At 47.2% G+C, this 27,078-nt stretch overlaps 1 protein-coding gene across 1 annotated transcript in view; it reads left to right on the forward strand.

The window, feature by feature from the left end:
• Positions 1 to 3,177: 3,177 nt before the first annotated feature.
• Positions 3,178 to 27,078, forward strand: part of EYA3 (EYA transcriptional coactivator and phosphatase 3) — a 103,799-nt gene continuing 79,898 nt past the window's right edge. The window contains 1 exon segment of the mRNA XM_040338040.1: positions 3,178 to 3,322. The gene's annotated coding sequence lies outside the window, so the exon portion shown is untranslated.

A 27,078-nucleotide genomic window follows, 5' to 3' on the forward strand; every position in this document is an offset into this window, starting at 1 on the left:
CTAGGGGAATTGGCTATTTGTTTTAAAATATGATCCGTACTTACCCGTTTTCGAGATGCATCTTCTTCCGTCGCTTCCGGGTATGGGTCTTCGGGAGCGGGCGTTCCTTCTTGATTGACAGTCTTCCGAGAGGCTTCCGACGGTCGCATCCATCGCGTCACTCGTAGCCGAAAGAAGCCGAACGTCGGTGCGGCTCTATACTGCGCCTGCGCACCGACGTTCGGCTTCTTTCGGAAAATCGTGACGCGATGGATGCGACCGTCGGAAGCCTCTCGGAAGACTGTCAATCAAGAAGGAACGCCCATTCCCGCAGCCCATACCCGGAAGCGACGGAGAGGATGCATCTCGTAAACGGTAAGTACGGATCATATTTTAAAACAATTTGCCGATTCCCCTAGACAAAACGAGTATTAATCTAAAGGGGAAAATGTGCTCTCTGAGGGTGAACCTCCGCTTTAATGCATAGATTGAAAAAAACATCTGATGATGCCGCCCCCCCCCGAGCCCCTGTTTTACTTACCTGACCCGTCGAAAGTCCCGCGCTCGGTCCCGAGATCCTCTTCGCCCCTCAGCCTGGCCGCTGATTGACTGGAGTGGATGGATTGAGAGCAGCGCAGCTATTGGCTGGCTCTGCTGTTAATCACATCCAGTGAAGCGGCGCGCCGAGTGATACAGTGAGCGGCTATGGCCGCTCGCTGTATCACGGGAGCGCGCCCGCAAGGACTCATCACCATGCGAGCTCTCTCGCATGAATGTGGTGAGTTCTTGCGGGGAGGACCAGAGACAGCTGCCGAGGGACCCCAGAAGACATGGATCGGGGCCACTCTGTGAAAAACTAACTGCACAGTGGAGGCAAGTATAACATGTTTGTTATTTTAAAGAAAACATTTTTTTTCCTTTAGTAACCCTTTAACTACCCCTTCCGTGCTTACACCTGCCAAGACCCCCCTGACACCCATATAGCTGAACCCTTAGAATTCTAGGCCTAGTGACAAAAGTTCCCTCTTGGGAAACCTCACCTTTATCGAAAACGAGTAGCACATACTCCTTTCATAATTTCTCCAAATGGAGTGGCTGAGCAGTGATGTTTTGTTCTTTGTATCTTTGTTCTTGTTTGTTTTTCTGTCGCCAACAGCACTGTTTAGGCAGATAACCTGTTTTTAGGTACCGATTAACGTGGTACTATTTGAGCCGGGGAATGCCCCAACACAGGGCATTGTGGGAAGTGTAGTCTGTTTCTCCTAAGAGTCAATGGAGTCCATATCTCCCGCTACTCACAGTCCCACAATGCATAACTCCTTAAAGGTATCTTACATATTTACAAGCGTGAATAAAGTTCCAGCGGGATTCAGGCCTGTCATTATGTTCTGACAGGGCAACCCCGCTACAAGGCCCTGTTTTTGTAAATTGAAAATCAATAAAAAGAGAATTAAAAAAAATAAAAATTAATAAATAGGACACTTACTTGTCCTGAAATCCAGCGATGTCAGCATCGCAGCTAATGTTTCTGTCAGCTGCCAGGTGCTGCTGCCGCCATTGCCGGTGAGGGAACTTATTAGTGAAGCATTACAGCTGACGCGGCAGGAGAAGGAGGAGAGAACCGAGCTGCTGACGCAATTCGCAGAGGCCCGGACTCCCGGAAGTGGGGACAGGGTACCTGTCAAAAGCATCCACCCCCCCCAAAAGGTGCCAAATGTGGCATCGAAAGTGGGGAGGGGAGAAAAACTTGCGAAATTTCCACTTTTGGGTGGAACTCCGCATTAAAGGGGTTGTAAAGGTAAAAGTTTTTTCACCTTAATGCATTCTATGCATTAAAGCGGATGTTCCACCCCAAAAAAATATTAAAAGCCAGCAGCTACAAATACTGCAGCTGCTGACTTTTAATATAAGGACACTTACCTGTCCTGGAGTCCAGCGCCGTCCGCAGCAGAGCACGAGCGATCGCTCGTCACCCTGCTGCTCCCCCCGCTGAGGGAACCAGGAAGTGAAGCGCTGCGGCTTCACTGCCCGGTTCACTACGGCGCATGCGCGAGTCGCGCCCGCCGATTGGCTCCCGCTGTGTGCTGGGAGCCGAGTGTTCCCAGCACACAACGGGGGGGGGGGGGGGGGGGGGGCGACGGGATGTGACGGAATGCCCGTCTTTTGCTCGTGAATGCTGGGCGTGGGTGCAAATACCTGTCTTTAGACAGGTATCTGCACCCCCCACCCCCCTGAAAGGTGTCAAATGTGACACCGGGGGGGGGAGGGTTCCGATCAGCGGGACTTCACTTTAGGGCGGAGAACCGCTTTAAGGTGAAAAAAACTTCAGTCTACACCAGCCCCCCGTTATACTTACCTGCCCCCTCGAAAATGACACTCGCTCGGCCCCGACATCCTCTTCGCTGCTCAGCCTGGCTGTTGATTGGCAAGAGCGGATGGATTTTATAGCAGCGCAGCCATTGGCTGGTGCTGCTGTCAATCACATCCAATGACGCGGCGCGCCGAGTGATACAGCGAGCGGCTTTGTCCACTCGCTGTATCATGGGAGCGTGCCCGTAAGGACTCCACACAATGCGAGGGAGCTCGCATGACTGTGTGGAGTTTTTGTGGGGAGGACCAGAGACAGCTGCCAAGGGACCCCAGAAGACGTGGATCAGGGCCACTCTGTGCAAAACGAGCTGCACAGTGGAGGTAAGTTTATCTTTAATGTTTTTTATAAAAAAAAAAAAAACGGAATTGTCGCGATTCTGAATCACAGTTAAATTGCGCAAACAGAATGGCGGTACGCCTGTTGTCAGAACAGGGAAAGTGAATCAGATAGAGAAACAAATCTGACTAATTCCTCTCCACTCTGTCAAAACAGAAAATAAAAGGTTTTCCCTTTAGTTATACTCTAATGTGCGACAACAAAGCATTCGATAAACATAAGTCACTTCCAGTTCACATTTCGGTAGTTGCCTGCCTCGCAGTACGTGTGTGCAGTAAATGAAGCATAAAACCCCTTTTACCATTGTAGTAAAGCCCCTCGTCTAGCTCACTACACAAAGCAGCCCTGGTACACACTGCTGGCACGCCAAGCTGGCACCCAGTCACTGGGTTTCGCTTGGCGCCGACAAGACAGCATGAACCGCCCAGCCAACCAGAAGCTCCTAACCAGTAGCTCCGACATCTCACTGGCCACGGCTTTACGTCGCGTAACGTCACGACGCTGGGGGCTGACGCTCCTGGCGGAAGTACCTTTGAGGTAGTTACCTGTGGGAAGCAGTGGAGCCAGTTTGAGGAGTCGTAGTGTTGAGTCCCGGTGACCGGGGTTGTTGTTCTCCCGCCCTGCCTCGGGAAGCAGGTAAAATGGAGGGAAGCGGCGAGAGAGGTGTATATGAGCGCCTGCATGTGGCTGGGTTTGTTTGGTGTGGGGGCTCCGCCTCCTTCTCACCCACACACCCCCCCACACACACACTGCTCAGGGCCTTACAGCACAAATGGCAAAGGCCTGACCACTCACACTGTCCTTGTCTTTTATTATTTGGCTCTATGAGAGGTTACCGAACCTAATACAATGCCATTGGTGTGAAAAGAACATCTTTGTGAAGCTTTTGTTGTATTGTTATTATGGGAACTGCTTCAGTGCATTCTTTGGTAAAAATAGTTATTCTGATATGTAAAGGATGAACATGTAAAGGATAATACACCCTTCCAGGCGATTAAAAAGGAAGTAACCTGCTTGGCGTTAACTTTTTTTTTTTTTTTCATCTGACTTGCAAAGTAAAGGCATAATGTGCTAGTATGCATCGTATACTAGCACATTATGTGAAACTTACCTGCAAACAAAGTACTTGTTGTCACCGCTGGAGGGCGCATCCATCTTCATCTTATCTATCTTGCAGGTCCGTGGACTCCGGCTGTGTGATTGGCCAGAGCCACGTGGCATCACTCCTGGGCATGAGCTACAGTCATGGCACAGGGCTTTGAAAGAACAGCATGGGTGCATGTTCCTTCAGAGCGCATGCACAGATGATGTCATCAGTAAATTTCTCCATAAATGGTGCAAGTTTAGAGAATATTTACAGTACCTATAGGCGTGAAATCGTACCAACGTGAACCAGGTCTAAAGGATGGGTTCTCCCTTTGAACACCCTTATTTGGAATGTAACATATCATATTCAAGCAAACACCAATCCCCCCCCCCCCCCCACCTGTGACAGTGGATAGAGGTGCCTCTCCCCCACAGCAGCTGTCACATTTGAAATTGGCATAGGGCTTCACAGTCACATCATTGATTCACAGAGATCTGCAAATTAAGGATGAGCTCATGTGTGTTCAACTCCACATGCCCACCAGGAAGCTGATACTCCGCACCGCTATTCGCAGGCAGTGAGACATTTCCTGACTCGCGGCTGCACAAATCGCGAAATGTCTACCTGTGATTAGCGCTGCAAAGTGTCGGCTTCCTGGGGAGTTGCGAACACTCCTGAGCTCATCCTTATTAACAAACTACAAGATTGCAAAACACAGTGCGATTGCCAGAATTGAACACCCATGCGATTCAGGTGCGGTGGGGAAAAAAAGGGTCCTGCACCATTTTGGTGTGGATGTGATTTCAGCCATACAAAATGTAAAGTGCACATGAATGCAGTGTGAATCACAAGGTGTGGTGTTTGTTCCACATGCACCAGTGTTCACCTAGGCTGGAGCTGGCAGCCCGTATAGGGTAGAAAGCTGGAGGGAGACTGACATTGCACCCGATATCCTCTGATTGCAGGTACAATGCTCTGCAGGCTCCAGTGTAAAAAGAAAAGAAATGATATTTTTTTTCCTTCAAAAATATGTACATTTATTTTTTCATACAGGTGAACTTGGTCTTTAAAGGATAAGTTCACCTTTTGTAAAAAAATTACAATCATGCACCAGTTTCCGCTCCCCCTGATCTTCTGTTCTGACAGCTAGCAGGGATCTTCTTCTCCTCCACCCCCCCCCCCCTCCCCTCCCCCCCATACTAGCTGTCACATGGAAAAACGACAAGGTCCGACAACCTTTGCGGCTGTCGGCTTGAAGTTTTAAATGAACTATTATGACTAGAGGTCAACCGATATGGGTTTTTCTCTGGCCGATGCCGATATTAAGAAATGTGGGCGGCCGATATATGATGCCGATTTTTGTGGACGATATTTTAGGCCGATTTTTTTTTTTTTTTTTTTTGGTGGCACTGGCTCGTGGCACTGGAAGATGGCACTAGCAGAAGGCACCCTTTGGCACTGGCAGGTTGCACTGAAAGATGGTACTAGCAGGTGGCACTGATTGGCAGGTGGCACTTATTGGCACTGGCAGATGGCACGTGGCACTGGCAGGTGACACTGGCAAGTGGCACTGGTTGGCACTGACTGGCAGGTGGCACTTATTGGCACTGGCAGGTGGCACTGGGTGGCAATAGTTAGCACTGGTTGTCGATTTCTCCAAAACGGACAAATATCGGCCGATATATCGGTCGACCTCTAATTATGACACCTTTTTGTAGTTCACTTTCTCTTCCTGTCAAATTGTGTCTGCTTGCCCATAAAATAAATAGATGCACATTTCATTTTTTACCTGCAAAAAAAGTGCATTTATAATTTTTTTTTCTAAAAAGTGAACTTATCCTTTTAATCTTTTTGTGGAAAAAAAAAAAATACACCTTCTAATGCAGAAGGTATGGTTCTACAGAAGCACTGAGGTCCCACCTTCAGCTTGGCATTTTTGCCCTGCAGACCTTAGGCTGTCATTGAGTTCTGCCTCTCCCACCAAACTTGCTGAGTGATGGGGACTAATTACAGGGTAAATGTGCCTTTTTGAAGAGGGCGTCTCAGTGTTTGCATTTGTATGGAAACCTGATAGCTGACTTACAGGGCACTGTACGGGGTACCTGTGGAATTATTTTTGTTTACTGCGAACAGATGAAGAGGGCTATGATGGAACTTATTTTGTATGTCTAATTGTTCACCAATCCTTTACTCCAGAGAAATAAAAAAAACGAATTGACCTAGCTTGGTTATCTGTAATGTTGTACGCCACTTCCAGTGGGCTGTTAATGCTAAGGCCCCTGTCACATGGGTGGACCGATTGGGTTCACCTTTCAGTTTTTTAGGTGGACCTGATCAGACCATCCATTGCCCTCCATGGAGCGGCGGATGTAAACAGACATGTGTTCCTTTACACCCGTCGACATCCGATGCGATCCTGTCCGCAAAAAAACAGACAGATGGGGATATATTCCCCATCCATCTGGCAGATTGGGTGACAAACTGGACATGTGTAGAGATAGACCGATATGGGTTTTTCTCTGGCCGATGCCGATATTTAGAAATTGGGGTGGCCGATGGCCGATATATGATGCCGATTTTTGTGGCCGATATTTTAGGCAGGTTAAAAAATAGAAAAAAACAACCTCATCACTCCACTCCTTCCTGCTTACTCCTGTCACTCTAGCACACACTTGATGTTCTCAGTACAGGTGGCACTGGTTGGAAACTGGCAGGTGGCACTGGTTTGGAACTGGCAGGTGGCACTGGTTTGGAATTGACAGATGGCACTGGCAGGTGGCACTGGTTGGGAACTGACAGATGGCACTAGTTTGGGACAGATGGCACTGGCAATTGGAACTGGTTGGCAGTGGCAGGTGACACTGGCGGGTGACACTGGTTGGCACTGACATGTGGCACTGATTGGCTCTGGCTGGTGGCACTGATTTGAGGTTTCACACTGGGCCGAGTGTAACTGTAACTGTGTGAAACTAACAGAGAAGAGAGAGAGGAGCTGTCAGCTCGATGTCGGGGTTGGGCAGGACCCAGCAGCTAAATTACACTAGCCGATGATTGGGCTGCTTTAGAAAGGGGGCAGGGCCACATACATGTAGCGGCCCGCCCGGATACTATCCCATTGGCTGGTGTAATATAGCTGCTGGGTCCCGCCCACCCCCGACATCGAGCTGACAGCTTTTCTCTCTCTCCCCTCTGTTAGTTTTACACAGTTACAGTTACACTCGGCTTAGTGTAAAACCTGCCAGTGCCACCGCATTCTGTGACTAGACCAAGGATGGTCTTGTTTGTTTGTTCCTCTTCTCCCTTTGTCCATATGCAGAATGCCCAGTATTCTGTGAATAGCAGCAGTGCCAAGTCAGCGACCCCAACCCCTGTGTTCACTATGTAAAAGGGAAGCCCCTTGGCACAGGACTGGGAAGATTGCAGTCATCACTTCAGCCACAGTAATTGCTACCTTCCAAAGCAGTTCCTCAGGTATGGGCTATGCATTCTTATTTGGTCCAGGCTGCTATGCAATAAAAATCATACCTAGACTTAAGCTTTAAAGAGGGACTTTGCCCCCCCAGGGTTATTTTTGCTTTTAATTCTGTCTTTAAGCGACAGTAAACCGACGAAACCCCCCCCCAAAAAACAAAAACCTGCAAATCAATAGATTAATGTGCTAGTATGTGTCTCGTACTAGCACATTATGAAATGCTCACGTTAGAACGAGGCTCCTGCAGCTCACTTGGTCACCACCGAAGGGGCTGACATGTTCCCTCTGCGTTTCTTCCGAGTTCGTGCTGTGAGTGACTGGAGCCTTGATGACGCCACTCCAGCGCATGTGCACAGGAGTTCTTTGTTCTGGCATTAGCCGCCGGACCTTCAGGGCACAAGTCCTGCTGATGTCAGCAGCTGAATGAAGGGTGAATATCTCCTAAACCGTACCAGTTTAGGAGAGATTCATTTTACCTACAGGTAAGCCTTTATTCTAGGCTTACCTGTAGGTAAAACGACCAAGTGTGCAATACAAATGCTCTAAATAGACTCAAATAACATATTTGCATGCCCAGCGAATCCAGCATTGTCCCGCTGTGATCCACCTCTCCCCCCCACTGCAAACCGAGTTCTGCACCACCATCTTCCTTTCTGACCTCATCTGGAGCTGGCTGTCTCTTCTGGGTTCTTGCAGCTGACCTCCGATGATGCGCCTACAAGTCCGTCCTTCAGTTGCTGTATGTAAGCTGTTGCCTCCTGGGATATCTGATATGGATATCCCAGGAGGCTGCTGGGGCAGAATATGCATTCTCACCTAGGTGAAAATGGGGAGGTGGGGGAGAATGTGCTGGAGCACAAAAAAAAATTGTAGTCAAGGTCTGCTGTAAATTAGTAGGGGGGGAGCTCTTTATGACATAAGTAACCTATGGTGATAAAGTTGCATTTCTTGTGCTGAATTGATGAGCTGTTTATTGATATTACATGGACAGGTTAGATTCTTGGTCAGGTTTTTATTGCTGCTGGTTTCTTTGTTGTGGGGATTTTAGGAAGTGAGGGCAAATCTTTATCTAGGACACAGACAAAGATTAACACATTTTCAGTAGAGTGGTATAGAGTTAGAACTGATTTTGCCTTTATTGCTGTCCACAATGACGATCTGTCACTGACACCACGTGATAGTACAGCATCTGCTTTTCCGATGTCTTGGCTGCCTACCAAATACAATGTTATAAAGTTGTAAAAGCATTTCAGCAAGGGGATGCAGATCTCCAAAACATATTGGTTTCCTGCATGCACTCAGTAAACATATTAAGTTATTTTGTAAGATTGTGTAAGTATCAGAAGCGGCAATCCTCCACTATTTAAATCCTCTGCAGATTCTCACCCTCCTGGATGGATGGATTGGGTCAAAAGAAAAGCTTACACAGAGTAAAATTGTCAGCCTGTTTTTTTTTTTATCAAGTAACTAACTTTTTATTGAAAATAAGAAAGAGAAGGAGTACATTTCTTACAGAATACAGAGCCAAATGTCGCAGCATGAGGAGACACAAGTACACAAGGCACAGGTCAACTTTCCTTTGGTTTCCTACTGCTTCAGTGCAGATAATAACAAGTATGAACCGTCTACACGATCCTATATAATAACAGGCACATAACTGGGGTTAAGAATGTCGCCGCACAGCGACCAATGTTTTCATGTTGCGAGACTGCGCACACAAAAGGGTAGAGATGGATAAAGAAAGTGAGAAAAGGAAAAGAAAAGGAACAGAGAAAAGATAGGAGGGGAGGGGTGGGAAGAGGGGGAATCGATCATCGGAATAGCACAACTATCTGATTGTTTTTTTTTTTTTTTTAATGCAACAAATATGCTCACATTTATAGAGAGCATAACAAGCATATCTTTCACAAATTCTTGTTAATCTTCTGTGACCGGACTGGCAATAGGCAGGAGCATGAGAAAACCCCTGGCTGCTGCGCTCCTCCACCTTACACACATTAACTGAAACAGAAAAAGCTGTGTAGGAAGCTTAAAACTGGCTGAGGAACAGCCAAACTCTGCCACTAAGCTGAGGTTGTGGAAGACCGTTTAATGTCACAGGTCATACGCCATGGCAAGACTAAGCGCAGCAACAAGACACAAGGTAGCTTTTACTGCATCAACAAGATCACTAGAGAAAAAAAACAGGGAGGGCGCACCGACCTAGTGCATTACCACTAAAATGTTTATTAAAAACAATGGTCTTACTCACAATGAGAGCTGAAATAAGCGCTTTTCAGACAGCTAGGAACTGGACCCCATGGCACCTGCCAGTGGAACCTCGGACATATAGACGGCTTACGTGTTTCTGGGGTGTACCCCCTTCCTCAGAGCCTAAGTGGTGATAGCTCTCTCCTGTGTGTCCTCAGTTAAATATGTGCGCAAGTGTGCAGGGAGGGCCCCATCTCAGGTGGCCTTTAATTGGCAGGCCCCGCCCCTCTTAGCCAACCACACCCGCCCACAGGGATGGGCGGGTGTGGTGGGCTAAGAGGGGCGGGGCCCTTCTTTTCTTTTTCTCTAGTTTTATGAACACCCTTTGTTCTGAGGAGAGCTGCAAGATTATAGACTTTGCCGTGAGACTACACTACATCACCCGGGTTTGGCGGAACACCAGAGCACAGGAGAATTTTGTTTCATTCTTCAACAAGATCACTCACAGGCACAGATTTCAAAGCAGACTGGAGTTTCAAGTTGTGCCGTTCAAGCTCTTTTGAAGAAGCACAAAGAAACTGGAAATGTTGAGGCCCGAAGGTGCAGTGGTCAACACTTAATGCAGCAGATGAGACGCATCATGCTTACTTCCCTTTGACATCGGAAGATGTCCAGCAGTACCATCAGCACTGAACTGGCAGACATCGGTGGAACCCAGGTACACCCATCTACTGTCTGGAGAAGTCTGGCCAGAAGTGGTCTTCATGGAAGAATTGCAGCCAAAAAGCCATACCTCTGACATGGGGGGGAAAAAAAGCTGCATGTCTCAACTATGCACAAAAACATTGGAACTGAGGTATAGAAAAATCACAGTAGGTGCTCTGGAATGATGAGTCCAAATGTGAAATATGTTGCTGTAGCAGGAGGCAGTTTGTTTGCCAAAGAGCTGGAGATCGGTACAATAATGAGTGTGTGCAGGTAACATTGAATCGCGGTTAAGGTTCCTTGCTAGTTTGGGGCTGTATTTCTGCTAATGGTTTTGGTCAGGATCAATGGTGTCCTCAATGCTGGGAAATACAGGCAGATACTTATCCATCATGCCATACCATCAGGGAAGTGTGTGGTTGGCCCCAAATTTATTCTGAAGCAGGACAACGACCCCAAACATACAACCAATGTCATTAAGGACTATGATCGGCATAAAGCAGAACAAGAAGTCCTGCAAGTTATGCTTTTGCCTCCACAGAGCCCTGAACTCAACATCATCAAATCTATCTGGGATTACATGAAGAGACGGAAGGATTTGAGGCAGCCTACATCCACGTAAGATCTGTAGTTAGTTCTCCATTATGTTTGGAACAACCTACCTGCAGAGTTCCTTCAAAAACAGCGTGCAAGTGTACCTGGAAGAATTGATGCTGCTTTAAAGGCAAAGGGTGGTCACACCAAATATTGATTTTATTTGGATTTCCCTTTGTTCATCTACTTTACCCCCCCCCCCCATACCTGCGAAAACATTTAGCACAGTAGTGTGTCTTTACCAATCCTGCTATATTGGGGCTGCATTATTTTTATTTTTTTTATAGTGTTTTTTTTTTGTTCTTTTTTTTCATCTATTGGTCTGGCACCATTTTTATTTTATTTTATTTTACATTTGGCATACAGGTTTTACAAAAGTCGACCATTGTGAACACTGACAGGTTAAATGGTTTGTCTCAACACTCTACCTTCCACTTTTGCTAGACAGCTGGTCTGTTAAAGCAACAGACTTACTGGCCATATCACCAAGTAAAACTGAACAAAAAGCCTTAAAATGCAGTTAGCTCCCACATCTAAGAATTTGGTAAGCTGCAATGTTTTTTTTTTTTTTGGGGGGGGGGGGGGTTTAAAGCTACTTTAACAGTCTTCATTGCTAGATGGAAGCCTCATCTCCTGGGATAACAGCTGGTCTGTCGGTTCCCTTAAATCCATTTCTAATTATTGCCCTTTACTGAGAAGGCAAGTTCACTTTTTAAATTGTTATTAAGGGGAGGTTAATCTTTGCGTGGGTTACTCTAGAAACGTTTTGGTTGCCTAGTCACAGATTGTCCAGTGTTATCCCTGGCAGACACATAAATCCTTCTGGTTATTGCTTAGTTAAAAGGAATTAGATGAAATAGGCTAGGTATTAACTCGGGTAGCTGAAATGATCAAAAGTAAATCTTGGCACCATCCATTTGTTTGTAATGATCAAAAGTAAATCTTGGCACCATCCATTTGTTTGTAATGATCAAAAGTAAATCTTAGCACCATCCATTTGTTTGTAACTAGTTACAGAATTGGAAGAATTTCTACATAACATGTGTTTTTAAAGTGCAATAACAAATAAGGCCCCTTCCACACTGGGACAGATTCGCTTGCAGCTGTCCGCCAGCTCAGCGGGTGATCTCTCCACTGAGGCGGCGGATGACATGTCCCTCTCTGCTCACTGAGAGTTGAGGGGCTTGTCCAGCACCGCTGTCTCCTATGGAGAGATCGGACGATCATCAGATCACACCCGATCCGCCATAGACGTGTCGCCAAATGCCTGATTTTATCGGATTGGGTTGGGTCGGATGTCAGCGGACATGTCACTGCTGACATCCGATGCTCCATAGAGAAGAATGGAGCAGCCATTCAGGTCTGCCAAAAAAACTGTCAGGCGGACCTGAACGGCCCGACCGTTTCGTGCATAAGCAGTGTGGCTCAACGCGATTGGCACTGCGCTGACGAGCCATTCACCTCTGCAGCTAGGGGTTCGGATCCCGGTCTCTGCTACATGTGAATTGAGTTTGGTGGTCTCAGCCCGGCTCCCGGTGGGTGTGCTATGTGAGGTAAGCCTGCGCTTAGTACGCCCACCCCCCTCCCACAAAAACCACCACACTTGCACGCACCCGAAATTGGGTTAACATGCACGCACTTTGACCACGCGGTCTCTAAAAAAGAGAGGCGAAGGACTAACGGGGCTGGTTGAGCGGGCAAATCCTCTCACTCTCTTATAGGGAGTCCCTCTGCCCCGTTGGGCTTCAAAGCGGAGCAGGTAGGGCGGGCTGTGTGGGAGGACCCCCTCACACACCCACCATTGCCACCCGGGGCATGGAGAAAGGTGGCAGATTGCCTCTGGGGGAGGCCTGCCTACTCCCAACTCCTGCAGTCCGGCTCCTCTCTCGAGTACACGCACAAAAATACACTTAAAAAAAAGGAGAATAAGGAGTTAATAAGGCCATTAATTGGGCAATAAGGATTAGAGTAAATTAAGGCTTAATAAAGGATAATATGGGATTAAACAGAAGAACAATTTAAACAAATTTTTTTATTTTAATGAAAACCAACTTTTACTTTGACAAGGTTGTTATAAACTGACTTAATTTACAGACCGAAGTGTATCCCTTTGATCTGTAAATGAACAGAAAGATACAACATTTCTTTTTTGTGTCTTTCAGTGCTGAGCAATGTTGCTGCTAAACGTTGCTGGCTGTTTATTTTTTATTTTTTTGACAGTTGTGAGCAGATAAATGCTCTGCACTTGTTAGGCTTCATTTACACTGCTGCTGGTAAATGGATGTTTAGAAGCAGTTTGGTGTTTTTTCAGCTGCCCCTGATCTCTCCTCTGTTATTTGTACATGTACACAGGGTCGTTTATAGCCATTTTTAGGCAGTTGAGTTTATAAGCATTTTTTGGAAAACAAAAAATGCGTTTAGGACAGATGTTCAGAGGCATGTGAAACGCCAAAATTCTGTAACGGCTTCTAAACGTGGTAACTCGCATTTAGCCACGTTTCGTTTACAGGCGTTTGTACCTTGTAGTAGAAAAAAAGCATTACAGGACCTCTTAAATATGATATTTGGGATCAAAAATACCTCAGATCTCATATTTACACTAAATTGCAATAATAATAAAAAAAAAAGTCGCTTCTGCCCTGCAATGATATGGAGACGGGTGGGGGGCCATCTTCCCCTCGTTGTCTGGCTGTTCTGGATGTTCTACTGAGTACATTGATACCTAGCATATCACTCTTTAAAATTGGGCACACTCTCAAAATTGTGCCAAACTTCCATACTTAAAAATCTCCGTGGGCTACGCTTTAAAAATGTTTACTGGTTTACCAGTTTAGAGTTACAAAGGTATTTTTTCTAGAATTATTGACTTTGCTCTAACGTTCGCAGTGATACCTCACGTGTGCTTTGAACGCCGTTTACATATGTGGGCGTGACCTACATATGCTTTTGCGTGCGAGCACGGGTGGATGGGGGCGCTTTATTTATTTTTTGTGTGTATTTTATTTTTACACTTTCCCCTGAATTTTCTGATCACTTTTATTCCTATTGCAAGGAATGTAAACATCCCTTGGAATAGGAATGACAGGCCCTCTTTGCAGAGAGGTCTGGGGTCTATAATTCCCCACATTTCTCCTCTATGCTGGAAAGCCTGAAATAAAAATAAAATGGATCTTGGGCTTTTACATCTGCCAGTGACGGAAGTCATGATGTCACTTCTGGCCTCCAAGGGTCATAGAGATGGTCCATGGTCTACGGCCATTCATTCTCTGGCTCCCATTCCACTGCCTTTAAAAGCAATCAAGCGGCTAAACGGCAACTAAGATGGATTTACATGTGAGGGAATCGCCGGATGATAAAAAAAGATATCTGGAATGATACCTGTAGCTGCAGGTATCATTCAGATATCTCCATTCAAAATCCAGGATGTCATATGATGTCCTACGGGCGGGAAATGATAAATAAGTGATCACATACCCTCTGTTCTCGGCTACATAAGAGCTGGGGGGAGGAGAAGCAGTATACTGCTCTTTCCAGTAAATGGCTGTGGTGGGGGGGTATCAGGACAAGTCTGATCATTTAAAGCAGAGCACACGGAGTTCCCAGCATAGTTAGAGAACTGACTACGGTGTGTTCTCCTGCTTAGTGTGGTCAGTTTTTGATAGGAAAACAGAGGGACTGGCAGGAACAACAGGGATTTTACATAAAGGAAGCAATACAAAGAGAACATGATAGATTTTCATACAGGTATATCAGGTACATATCGGGAATATAAAATGTTGGTTTAAATAATCTTTAAGGTCAAATCTCACTCAAATGTAAGCTCTAACCAGCAGGCCCCTCCTGTATTGAATTGTATTGTAACTGTAAGGTCTGCCCTCATGTTGTAAAGCATTGCGCTAACTGTTGGTGCTTTATAAATTCTGTATACCGTAATAATAAATGCCTCTGGTCTCAACAATTAATGTTTTCATGCCATGGTCCTTTGAGCCATGACCTAAATTTCTAATTGTCGCATTTCCCTGTGGGTTAATTCAACACAAAAGACGTTTATTCTAAAACCTAAAAATTCCCCCCATGATCAACAAATTATTATGCCTTTTGGTTTGATTTTTTTTTTTTTTTTTTCTTCTTTTTACAGTCGCCCTACTTTTTTCTTGTTTTGAGGCTTTTTTTGTAACAGTTATATAAATGGGTGGATTATAGAGTAGGCCAGATGTTTATCACATTGTATAAACAGAAGAAGTTACATGTGCGCTCATGTTCGCAGTTCTGTTTAATGTTTTCTTATTAACAGCCTGAACAAATCCGTAATTCATATATGATATTGCTAATTGGAGCTTTGTGTTATATCATTCCTGGATATCCTTAACCACTTGAAGACTGACATGTTAAACCCCCTTTTTTGCCCAGGCCATTTTTTAGTATTTAGTGCTGTCACACTTTAACCACTTACTGACCGACCGACCGTTGTTGTACGTCGGTACTTTGACGCTAAATAACATTGTTATGGCAGAAGATGGCTACCATAACCTCGGTGTATTTAAAAATGGCAAACGGTCCTCTTTCAGATAAAAGTGGTCTCTGTAGTGGATTCGCCTCAAGATCACGTTTATCAGGAACGCCATGTTCTGGTCATCTCCACAGCTTACCAGAGCCTTCAGTAGCGATGGAGACAATTGGTCTTTTCCCCTGTGAGGCTGGAAGTCGAGTGAGGAAAAGATGGCCCACACTCGACTCCATACCATTGGATGATGGACGCAACGTCAAACGTCACTTCTGCCCAGTGGTTTTAAAGAACAATTGTTTTTATTGCATTTTAGTGTCAATTTGAGATCTGAGGTCTTTTTTTTCACTGTAAAGAGATCTGAGGTCTTTTTGACCCCAGATGTCACATTAACCGCTTCCATACAGGGCTTTTATACACACATCCATACCAGGCCTATTCTGGCACTTCTCTCCTACATGTACAAATCATATTTTTTTTGCTAGAAAATTACGCAGAACCCCCAAACATTATATATGTTTTTTTAGCAGACACCCTAGGGAATAAAACGACGGTCATTGAAACGTTTTATCTTGCACGGTATTTGCGCAATAATTTTTCAAACGCCTTTTTTTTTGGAAAAAAATTGTTTCATGAATTAAAAAAATAACAAAACAGTAAAGTTAGCCCAATTTTTTTGTAAAATATGAAAGATGATGTTACACCGAGTAAATAGATACCTAACATGTCACGCTTTAAAATTGCGCACACTCATGGAATGGCGCCAAACTTCGGTACTTAAAAATCTCCATAGGCAACGCTTTGAAAATTTTTACAGGTTACCAGTTTAGATTTACAGAGGAGATCTAGTGCTAGAATTGTTGCTGGCACTCTAACGCACGCGGCGATACCTCACATATGTAGTTTAAACGGCGTTTACATATGTCGACGGGACTTGCGTGTGCGTTCGCTTCTGCGCGCGAGCTACTGGGGACAGGGGCGTTAAAAAACAAAAAAAAATGTTGTTTTTTTTTTTTTGTTTTTTTTTTTTACATATTTATTTATTTTTTTACACTTCTTCTTTTTTAATTTTTTTATTATCACTTTTATTCCTATTACAAGCAATGTAAACATCCCTTGTAATAGGCTGGAAAGCATGAAATAAAAAAAAAACTCACCGATCTCATGCTTGCTGTTGCTTAGCAGCCGCAATTGCGGCTTTGTTTACTTACGGGGACCCGGGCGTGACGTCATCACATCGCGCCCGGGTCCTCCGACGGTCATAGAGATGACTGGTGACCATCTGGTCATCAGTCATCTCTATGCTTCCTGCCAGCGCCGGACGATTCGTTCTCCGGGCCCCCGATGGCACGGGAGAGCCCGGAGAAGCACCGGATGGCGGTGGGAGGGGGAACCGCCGCTATAATTGCTTACGTTGTGCAGAATCGCCGGCAGAAGAGAAGGATATCTGAATGATGCCTCTAGCTGCAGGCATCATTCAGATATCCCCCCACAAAGCCCAGGACGTCATATGACGTCCAACAGGATCAGTAGAGGTCCTTTGTGGACGTCATTTGACAATGGGCCGGGCGGGAAGTGGTTAAAGAGGTCCTGTCATGCTTTTTGTTCTATTACAAGGGATGTATATACATTCCTTGTAATAGGAATAAAAGTGACCAAATGATTTTTTTTTTTTTTTTAAATGGACAATGTAAAAGTAAAAAGCGCCCCGTCTCGCCGAGCTTGTGCGCAAAAGCAAACGCATACGTAAGTAGTGCCCGCATATGAAAACGGTGCTCAAACCACACATGTGAGGTATCGTTGGAGCGAGAGCAATAATTCTAGCACTGTATCCTCTAACTCAAATCTGGTAACCTGTAGAAACGTTTAAACTTTGCCAATGAAGATTAAGTGCCAATGTTTGTTGCCAGTCCACAAGCGGGTGCGGTTTTGAAGCATGAAATGTTGGGTATCAATTTACTCGTAACATTATCTTTCAGAAACCAGAAAAACTTTGGGTTAACTTTACTGGTTTTAGTTTAGTTTTGTGTTTTTTAAACTAAAGTGTATTTTTTCCAAAAAATTGCGCTTGTAAGACCGCTGCACAAATATGGTGTGACATAGGGCCCTTTCACACCAGCGGACCGTATGTCTGTCTGTTTTTTCATCCATCCGTTAATGGATGAAAAAGGGACATGCATGTATCCCTATGGGATAGCGGGTGTCGGAGGATGAACATCTGCCGACATCAGATCTCATCGGTCGCCGCTATGCTCCGTTTCTGCAGTCTGAGGAAAATCCTATTTTTCCATCCGTTTGCTGAGCAGATGATCTGTCTCTCGGGTGGAGGCGCCGCCATCGCATGCGTGAGTCGCGCTGCATGATCCCACTGGTCCCTGTCTTCTGGGACCTGTCTCCCAGAAGACAGCAGGCGGGGGCTGAGGAGGTGCAGGACGTGGCGTAGGTTGCCGTGGCGACCTATTCCCAGAAGTGGGAGCAAATACCTGGATTACACAGAACTGCTCCCCTGAAAGGTGCCACATGGGACACCGGAGCGGGGGAGGATTCTGAAAAGCGAAAGTTCAGTTTTTGGGTGGAACTCCGCTTTAAGTTTGGTGCGTCGGCCCGCACACAACCACAGGTGTGGTGATGTCACCATCTCTCTTGTATCCCGATGGACGGGTTTGTTTGGTGTTTAATGTATGTGAGGTCTGTTGCTGAATACCCAAAAAGTTTTCCAGAAAGAATTAAATAAAATTAAAGATGGTACAGCGCTCCCCTATTGATCATAAAGTGAAAAAAAAATTTATATTATATATAAACCCTATATGTGAATCTTCTGTGATGGGTATCAATACAATAGGTAAATAAATGAATAGGAAAAATTATATAAACAAAATATTAGAAATACAAATCAATCAAGTGAATACTCGCCTTACTCTTATGCGCTCACCTCCAAAGCACCTGGTAGGATCCAGGACCACTCAGGTCTATTTCAAGCACCTCTAGAGGATATTGCCATTTGCTAACTAGAGGATTTATAAACCCGTTAAGGGGGAAGGCGCATGGTGACCTGTATTGGGTCCAAAGTGGAGGTGAGCGCATAAGCGTGAAGGTGGAGGGACACTGAGGGTGTTTGCGTGCCAGCACTGTACTATCTAATTCTTTGGATGTTTATGGACTGTATTGTTGTTACCACCTAGATATACCGGATATTGGTTGTATGTTTCTGCACACGAACTCTGTTGTCACAGTGGTATTTCACTACATTACTACCACTAATATATTATAATTTATGATGACCTATCACATTTTTGGAGGCCCTGGAGCACTAGGACAGTGGAAACACCCATAAAATGACCATGTATTTGAAAGCAAATACCCCAAGGTATTTTCACCTCAAGAGGCATGGCAAGTTTTTGGAACATGCAAAAAAAAAAAAAGTTAAGTGTGTTCCTTACACACAATTGTCAGTTTAGTAAGATATTTTTTCACACAGTATATCTCCGTGAGAGGAAATTATAGTACAAAGGCTGTATTATATTGTATGATCGCCGTGATTAGTCACAGCTTTCACATTGTACAGTGACAATAAAATTGTACACAGCAATAACAGAGGGCGCATGTGAGTGAGAACCGAAGGAGGTATAAATACGCCTTCCCCATCCCAGCCTTTTATTTGCAATGCTCAGTCAGGAGTAATTCAACAGAAATAAAAATGTATTTGTTATAATATTCTTTGGCTGTTTTAAGTATTAACATCCCCCCCCCCCCATTTGTCTTTTTTCTTCTAGATCATATGTGATATTTTATATGGATATTTAAACATTCCATTAATTGTAATTAGTTTGGTCAATGGCATTAAAAAGCTGTTTCTTCAGATATGCTTTTTTTTTTTTTAACAGAAAAGTTTTATTAATAAAATAAAGAAACAAAACAAAAGGTAAATCAGCAAACTGTGGTACAGCATGGTTTGTCATTGTACGGATTAGCACATACATACATTCAGCATAACAGGTACAGGGCAACACACCAGAGATAGATCTGAATGGGTCTAGGTTGAATCGCTGGGTATAGTGAGGGTCAGCCAGTCAGGCTGCAGGACGGTGAGTCATGTCCCAACCCCCTGGGGGGGGGGAGTGCGCCTCCTCCACACGATTAAAGGAGAAGCACCAGGAATTCCCGGAGCATACAGGAGCATTCTCAGACAGGCAGTGCCCTAGCTGCCACCCATGTCCCCCAAACCTTGTCGAATTTTTGGGGGCACTTGCGGCCCATGTAGGTCAATTTGTATAGAGGCAGAACGGAGTCCACCAGTGCAAGCCATTGAGCCACCGTTGGGGGGCTCGCCAGCTTCCACTGTCGTAGCAGTGTTTTCCTAGCGTAGAAGCAGAGAAAGAATAGTAGCAAGCCGGCGTGAGTAGACTGTGTCACGCCCTCTGTGATACCAAGAAGGAGAATCTTGGAGTCCAGTGGCACTCGGAGGCCAGTAGCAGCGTTAATTTTTTCCACCACCCCTTCCCAGTATCCCTGCACGACCGGGCAGTCCCACACAACGTGGTAGAACGTTCCTGTCTCTCTCTGACATTTAGGGCATCGGTCTGACTGGGTATTGAATATCTTGGCAAGGCGCTGGGGGGTGTAATAGGCCCTGTGTAAGAATTTCAATTGGATGAATCTGTCTCTGGCAGATATGGTTGTTGGTATATATTGGACCAGCGCAGACTCCCAATCCTCTTCCGAGAGGTCGGGAATGTCCGCCTTCCAGACTCTGTGAAGGGGAGAGTCCCCCTTTGAGTCGTCGCATGTAAGTCGGAGGTAGATGGAGGACACTATTCTATCAATTCCACGGGATATAAGGAACCTCTCTATCCTATGTGGCTCAACCGTAGTTGTCCTCGAGAACTGTGCCTGCGCCGCATGTTTCAATTGTAAATACCTGAACAGCATCCATGAGGGGAGCTCAAACGCTGTGCGTAACTCCGGGAAGGGGAGCAGCGCCCCCGCTGGCATAATATGTTGTATTTTCACTATTCCATATCTGGCCCAGACACTAGGGTCCGGGATGGACCCGAAATGTGAGAGTCTTGGGTTGCCCCACAGCGGGGCGTGAGGCGAGATGGAGTCAGGGCTCGCGACCGCTGCAGTGACCTTATCCCAAACCTGAATCGTTGTGCGCATCGGGAGAGTAACCTGTGGGGCGGCCCTGGGTCCTCTATAGACCAGGTTGGTGAGGGCTGAGTAGGAGCCCATGACTGCGGCCTCCAGGTTTACTGCTGGGTTGGACCTAGTCTGCTGGAACCACCACCGGACTGTTACTAGCACTGCCGCCCAGTAGTATTTTTTGAAGGAGGGCAGGGCCAGACCCCCCGAGGACAGAGGTAGCTGAAGCTTGCGTTGCGCTATTCTGGGAGCTCCCCCACCCCAGATGAATGAGGAGACTACGCTATCCAATTTAGTAAAAAAAGAAGCGGGGATAGGGACCGGGGTGTTACGGAATATGTAGAGCAGCTTGGGGAGGAACACCATTTTTAACAGGTTCACCCGCCCCACCGGAGTAAGGGGTAGTGTCTTCCAGGCCTGGCATTTTGCAATTAGAGTCTGTAGGACCGGGTATAGGTTGTCGTGTAAGTATTGACCTAGATTGTTGTCAATGTCCACTCCAAGATAGCGGAATTTGGAGACCTTACTCAGCGGCGTCAGGTCCGCTGTGGGGGGGGGCAAGGTCGGACAGGCGGAATAGACTGGATTTGCCCCAATTAACACGAATCCCGGAGAACCCGCCGAACCTATCAACGATTTTGAGGGCTGCCACTAGGGACTGAGAGTCATCACCAAGGTACAAAAGGGTGTCATCCGCATACAGCGACACCCTTTCGGTCAGTGGTCCCACCTCCAGGCCCCTCACCTCGTGCGTCGAGCGAAGCATAATAGCCATGGGCTCGATGGCCAAGGCAAAGAGCCCCGGAGATAGTGGGCAGCCCTGCCTCGTCCCCCTGCATAAACGGAATGGGGCTGAGATGTTGCCCCCCGTGCGCACCCTGGCCGTGGGTGACCCATACAGCAATTTGATCCAGGCAATGAATTTAGGACCGAACCCAAACTTAATCAACACTCGCCACAGGAAGGCCCACTCAACTGAGTCAAAGGCCTTCTCTGCGTCGAGTGAGGCCACAGCCCCGGTAGTATTCTGCTCGCGGAAAATTGCAATATTGGTGTGGAGCCTGCGGATATTTATATCCGTGCCCTTCCCCGGCATGAATCCCATCTGGTCGCCATGCACCAGCGTGAGGATCACTGTGTTCAGCCGATTGGCCAGGATCTTGGTCAGGATTTTGGCATCCACATTGAGCAGAGATATAGGCCGATAGGATGAACACAGTTCCGGGTCCTTCCCGGGTTTAGGTATGACAACGATCACCGCCTCCATCATGGAGGCCGGAAGGCTGAGGCGCTCCAGTGCTGCTGTGAGCGCGGAGTAGAAGTAGGGGCCCGTCACCTCCAGGTTAGACTTGTAGAACTCCGTGGGGAGTCCATCGGGACCAGGGGTTTTACCTGCCTGTAGAGACTTGATAGCTCCCTGGACCTCCTGCAGCGTAATGGGAGCTTCAAGCGTCCGACTGGCCGCCGAGGTCAGGGAGGGAAAGTCCAGGGAGAGCAGGAATGTGTCCAGCTCATCCAGGGTGTATGACGCCCTGGACAAGTAGAGGTCCTGATAGTATCTTTCAAACCTGGCATTTATCAATAGTGGGTCTGAAATTAAGACATCATCCTCATCTCTTATATTGGCTATACACGAGCTACCTGATCTCTCAGTCGCCAGCCAGGCCAGTAGTCTACCCGCTCGTTCCCCCTGTTCAAATATTCGCTGAGTCTGAGCAAGGAGGAAACGACGGCATGAGGCAGCACGGATGAGTGCCAACTCCCTGTAGGCAGTAAGCATGTCAGCGTGCGAGCCTTGGTCAGGCGAGTTTGTGTACATATTTTCCAGTCGCACCGCCCGTCTCTCAGCCTCTGCTAGTTCCAATTTAGCTTCCTTCCGTACTTTGGCTATATTGAATTGATACCTGCCCCTGGCGTAGGCTTTGAAGGCATCCCAGGTCACCTCAGGGGGGGCTGAGTGGTCATTATGAACCCAGTAGTCTCTAAGCTCCGTGAGCATTAAAGGTTCCAGTCTGTCGTCAGTGATCCAGTACCTGGATAGTCTCCACAGGCCCCGCATTGCAGCGGAGTCGGTGGAGAGGTCCAACATAACCGGTGCATGGTCCGATATCCCCCGCGGCAAGTGAGACACCGCCACCACCCTGGACAAGACGGGGTCGGTGGCATATATCAAGTCTATCCGAGACATGGTCGCATGGGTTGCAGAGTGACACGTATAGTATCTGTCATATGGATATTTCCACCTCCACACATCACTCAAGCCATATGTCTCCGCCCACCGCGAGAGCGCCGAGTCAGTCGTCCGGTCGGGGTTCAATCTGTCAATGCTGGGATTGGGAGCCATGTTAAAGTCCCCTGCCCAGACTACAGTTGCCGAGGGGAAGTCGGCAACAACAGCTTGTGCCCTACGGAGTGCTGTCATACCCGTCGTGGGGGGCAGATACAGACCAACAATTACTATTTCTAGTCTATCACAGAGAGCATGAATAATGACATATTGCCCATCCGGGTCCAGGCGGAGGTCCAGAAGAACAAACGGGAGCGCCTTATGAATTAAAACACTCACCCCACGGGAATGGGTAGAATGGGTAGAGTGAAAATAGGATCCCACCCAGGGTTTCTTAAGTGCTAGGACCTTGGACCCAGTGAGGTGGGTCTCCTGCAGTATGCAAATGTGTGGGTGGTATCTCTTCAAGAAGGAGAACACTAGGGATCTTTTAAATTTAGAATTTAACCCGCGCACATTCCAGGACAACACTCTCAAGGGGGCCATGACAACCATGGGAAAATAGGCATTGCTCCGTCATCACCTGGACCCCCGCCCAGCAAAAAGAACAGATTCCCTCCCCCCAGCGGCCATCCCACACCCATCAGCAGTAGCATGTAAAGGCAGTGCATTTGACCATACTTAACATTAAACAATTCACAGCTGTACCAAAAACAGAAAAAAAAACTAAAATGAAAAATAAAATTCCCTCCCCCCCTCCCCACGCAACCCCCAAAACTTAGGCGCGTTTTGTAACCCAAACAATGCATGACTATCAGCCTTTGGGAAGCAGTGCACCAACAGGGCGCCTAGGAGGCCCAGCAGAGTATGCTCGCCAAACGGACCAGCATTTCTGCCACCCGCTTCAGTAAGCAAGTGGAAAAAAAAAAAAACGAAAATATAAAAATAAAAAATCGGAGAGTCAGTTATTATTATCGTTTTCCCTGCGGGGGAAGTTAATCACCCAGAAGATACTGGGGGCACATTCTTATAGCAGCAGGCCGCTTGGCGGTTCAGTACCTTGTACAATCATGCCATAACAGTCAGTTCCTCAAGTGGATAAAGGAAATTATCCCTGATCCCCGGCACAGGGTGTAGTAGGTGCCTAAGCATCTGCCCCCCCCATGTACCCCCATACTCACAGGTGAGTCCCGGTCAGCAGTCCCAGTGTATGTAGGGCATTCCACCTCGAGGGGGACATCCAGGCAGCACCCCCTCCACAGCCAACAACAGGAACAGAGGCTACAGCCCCATCCGTCCAGAAACAAAAAAAGGGGGGAAGGAGGGGGGGTGGGGGGGTCCATCTATACAGGGTGCTGGGTGTGCACAAGGCAGGAACAGGGATAGTCAAGTAAGGGGACTAAGCTGGCATAGGAACAATGTAGAGCAAAACAATGGTTTCGGCCCCATGAGATCAGTGGCGCGGGAGAGTCTCCAGCCACGCGGCCGCCTCATCCGGGACTGTGAAGAAGCGATGGGTCTCTCCGTCTTGGACCCGTAAACGGGCGGGGAATAGCATACTATATTTCAAGCCGCGCTGGCGTAGGGCTTGCTTCACATGGTCGAAGGATTTTCGCTGCTTCTGCGTCTCCACAGAGAAGTCGGGGAAGATCATCAGGCGGGTCCCCTCGAAGCGCAGCGTCTCGATCTTCCTGCTTTCCCGCAGTATCGCGTCTCTGTCCCTGAAGTTCAGGAGACGAAGGATGAATGTACGCGGGGGGGCTCCGGGGGGGCCGCGAGCCGCCGGCATCCTGTGGGCCCGTTCCACGGCGAAGTATGGGGAGAAGGCAGCTTGGGGGAGCAGCTGGCGGAGAAGGCGCTCGGTAAAGGCAGTGGGATCCGGATCTTCCGCTCGCTCGGGGAGGCCGATAACACGGAGATTATTTCTCCTATTGCGGTTCTCCGCGTCTTCCGCACGATGCTCCAGGGCTCTTACCTTGGTGGTAAGGGTGCGGAGAGAGGAGGCATGATCTCCCAGCACTTCCTCGACATCACCCACCCGGCGCTCAGCCTCCGTCAGCCGGGTCCTGACCTTGTCCATGTCTTTCCGGATGAAGCCCATCTCCAGCTGCATGGTGTCTATTTTTTCGGTCAGCGTGGACTGGCAGGTCGAGATGGCCTGCATCAGGGCAGCAAAGTGATCCTGGTCTTGGATCGCCGGGTCTGCGTCCTCGGTCTGCGACGCCATGTTGGACACCACGAGGAGTGCGGCCTTCCCGCCGCCGGGATTAACACGGGGTGGAGACGGCTTCTGGTAAGCGGTTTTCTTCCGCTTATAGGGCATACCAGTCCAGGGGGCACTCAGCTAGCGATCCAGGTCACATAAATCAGGGTAATCCGCAGGGAAACAGGATGTTTAGCGGGTATGGCAGCGGAGCTCCTCTGCTAAGCGTCCAGTCCGGTCGCCATCTTGGACACGCCCCCCTTCAGATATGCTTTTGATAAGGTTGCTTGGAGTTTTGTGTACTTAAAGCGGAGTTCCACCCATTTAAAAGTCAGAAGCTACAAAAAGTGAAGCTGATGATTTTAATAATGGGATACTCACCTGCCCACGTTTCAGTGATGCGTGCGACCGAAGCCCCGCTCCTCTCCCCCTTCTCTCTGTGGTGCTGACATCACTTATGTGGGTGCCCGGCTGTGGCTTCAGAGCCGTGCACTTACTGCGCATGCACGAGTCGCGCTGCACACTGTGATTGGCTGGACAATCTTCTGGGACCTGTGATGCGTCCCTGAAGATTGCATTGAGGGAGGGGGAGTGGTGAACTTCCTTCAGGCACAACTGAGCCCTGGGAGGAAGTGCCTCTAAAAAGAGGGTACCCCCCCCAAATAAAAATGACATGCCAAATGTGGTCACCGTCATTTTAAAGTGGAAGTTCTATTTTTGGGTGGAAGTCCGCTTTTAATGCATTTTCCCTCTACCTGCAAACTTATATTTAGAATTGAAATTTGTTTTGATGAGTTAAATGGCTTTCAGAATAGAATGTAAAAGATGCAATTTAGAATATAGTTGTGGAAATATTTGTATACTGTACAGTGGTTTTCACACACTTTTAGTTAAAATGGTGGTATTGCCTCTCAGTTTTCATATAGCCAAATACAAGTTTAGACTTTGTTATCCAAAATATTCCTGAAAATTCCTGTTACCTGTAAATATTGTCTATTTGTTTTCTTGCTAGGTTCTTGGCATTTCTGTATACTTTTTTGACAAGAATAAGTGGGGTACAGAAGAAAGATAGGGGGGGGGGGTTAACAATGAGGGGGAGGCTTACATTTTCCAGGGAATTTATAATGGCTCAGGAATTTAGTGTAATGCCGCGTACACACGATCGGTTTGTCTGAAAACGGTCTGATGGACCGTTTTCATCAGACTAAACCGATCGTGTGTGGGCCCCATCGGTTATTTATCCATCGGTTAAAAAATTAGGAACTTGTTTTAAAATTATCTGATGGATAAAAAACCTATAGAAAAAAACGATCGTCTGTGGGTACGTCCATCGGTTAAAAATCCACGCATGCTCATAATCAAGTCGACGCATGCTTGGAAGCATTGAACTTCATTTTTCTCAGCACGTCGTTGTGTTTTACGTCACCGCGTTCTGACACGATCGTTTTTTTTTAACTGATGGTGTGTATGCACGACTGATCATCAGTCAGCTTCATCGGATAACTGATGGAAAAATCCATCAGACCGTTTTCATCGGATAGACCGATCGTGTGTACAGGGCATAAGAGGTGTGCGCCATATTAACAGAGCAGATAGACTTGTTTAAAGCGGATGTGCCACTTAAAAAAAAAATATTAAAAGCCAGCAGCTACAAATACGGCAGCTGCTGACTTTTAATATTAGGACACTTACCTGTCCTGGAGTCCAGCGCCGTCCGCAGCAGAGGACGAGCGATCGCTCGTGTCTCTGCTGCTCCCCCCGCCATCCTCAGTGAGGGAACCAGGAAGTGAAGCGCTCCAGCTTCACTACCCGGTTCCCTACGGCGCATGCACGAGTTGCGCTGCGCCGCTGATTGGCTCCCGCTGTGCTCTGGGAGCCGAGTGTTCCCAGAGCACAACGGGAGGTGACGTCATGCCCGGAGAAAACCCGAAGCTCTGTGGCCGGAAGTGGGTGCAAATACCTGTCTTTAGACAGGTATCTGCACCCCCCTCCCCCCTGAAAGGTGTCAAATGTGACACCAGAGGGGGGGAGGGTTCCGATCAGCGCGAGTTCCACTTTAGGGTGGAGTTCCGCTTTAAGATCTATCAGAGTGAAATCAAAACCTGTTGCGGGTTCTGCACCTAATTAACTAAGGTGATCAAATACCACCAAAAGAAAGCTCTATTTGTGGGGAAAAAAAGGACGTCAATTTTGTTTGGGAGCCACGTCGCACGACCGCGCAATTGTCAGTTAAAGCGACGCAGTGCCGAATTGCAAAAAGTCCTCTGG

The sequence above is a fragment of the Rana temporaria genome, chromosome 2 (assembly GCF_905171775.1).
Source record: "Rana temporaria chromosome 2, aRanTem1.1, whole genome shotgun sequence".
Lineage (NCBI taxonomy): Eukaryota > Metazoa > Chordata > Amphibia > Anura > Ranidae > Rana > Rana temporaria.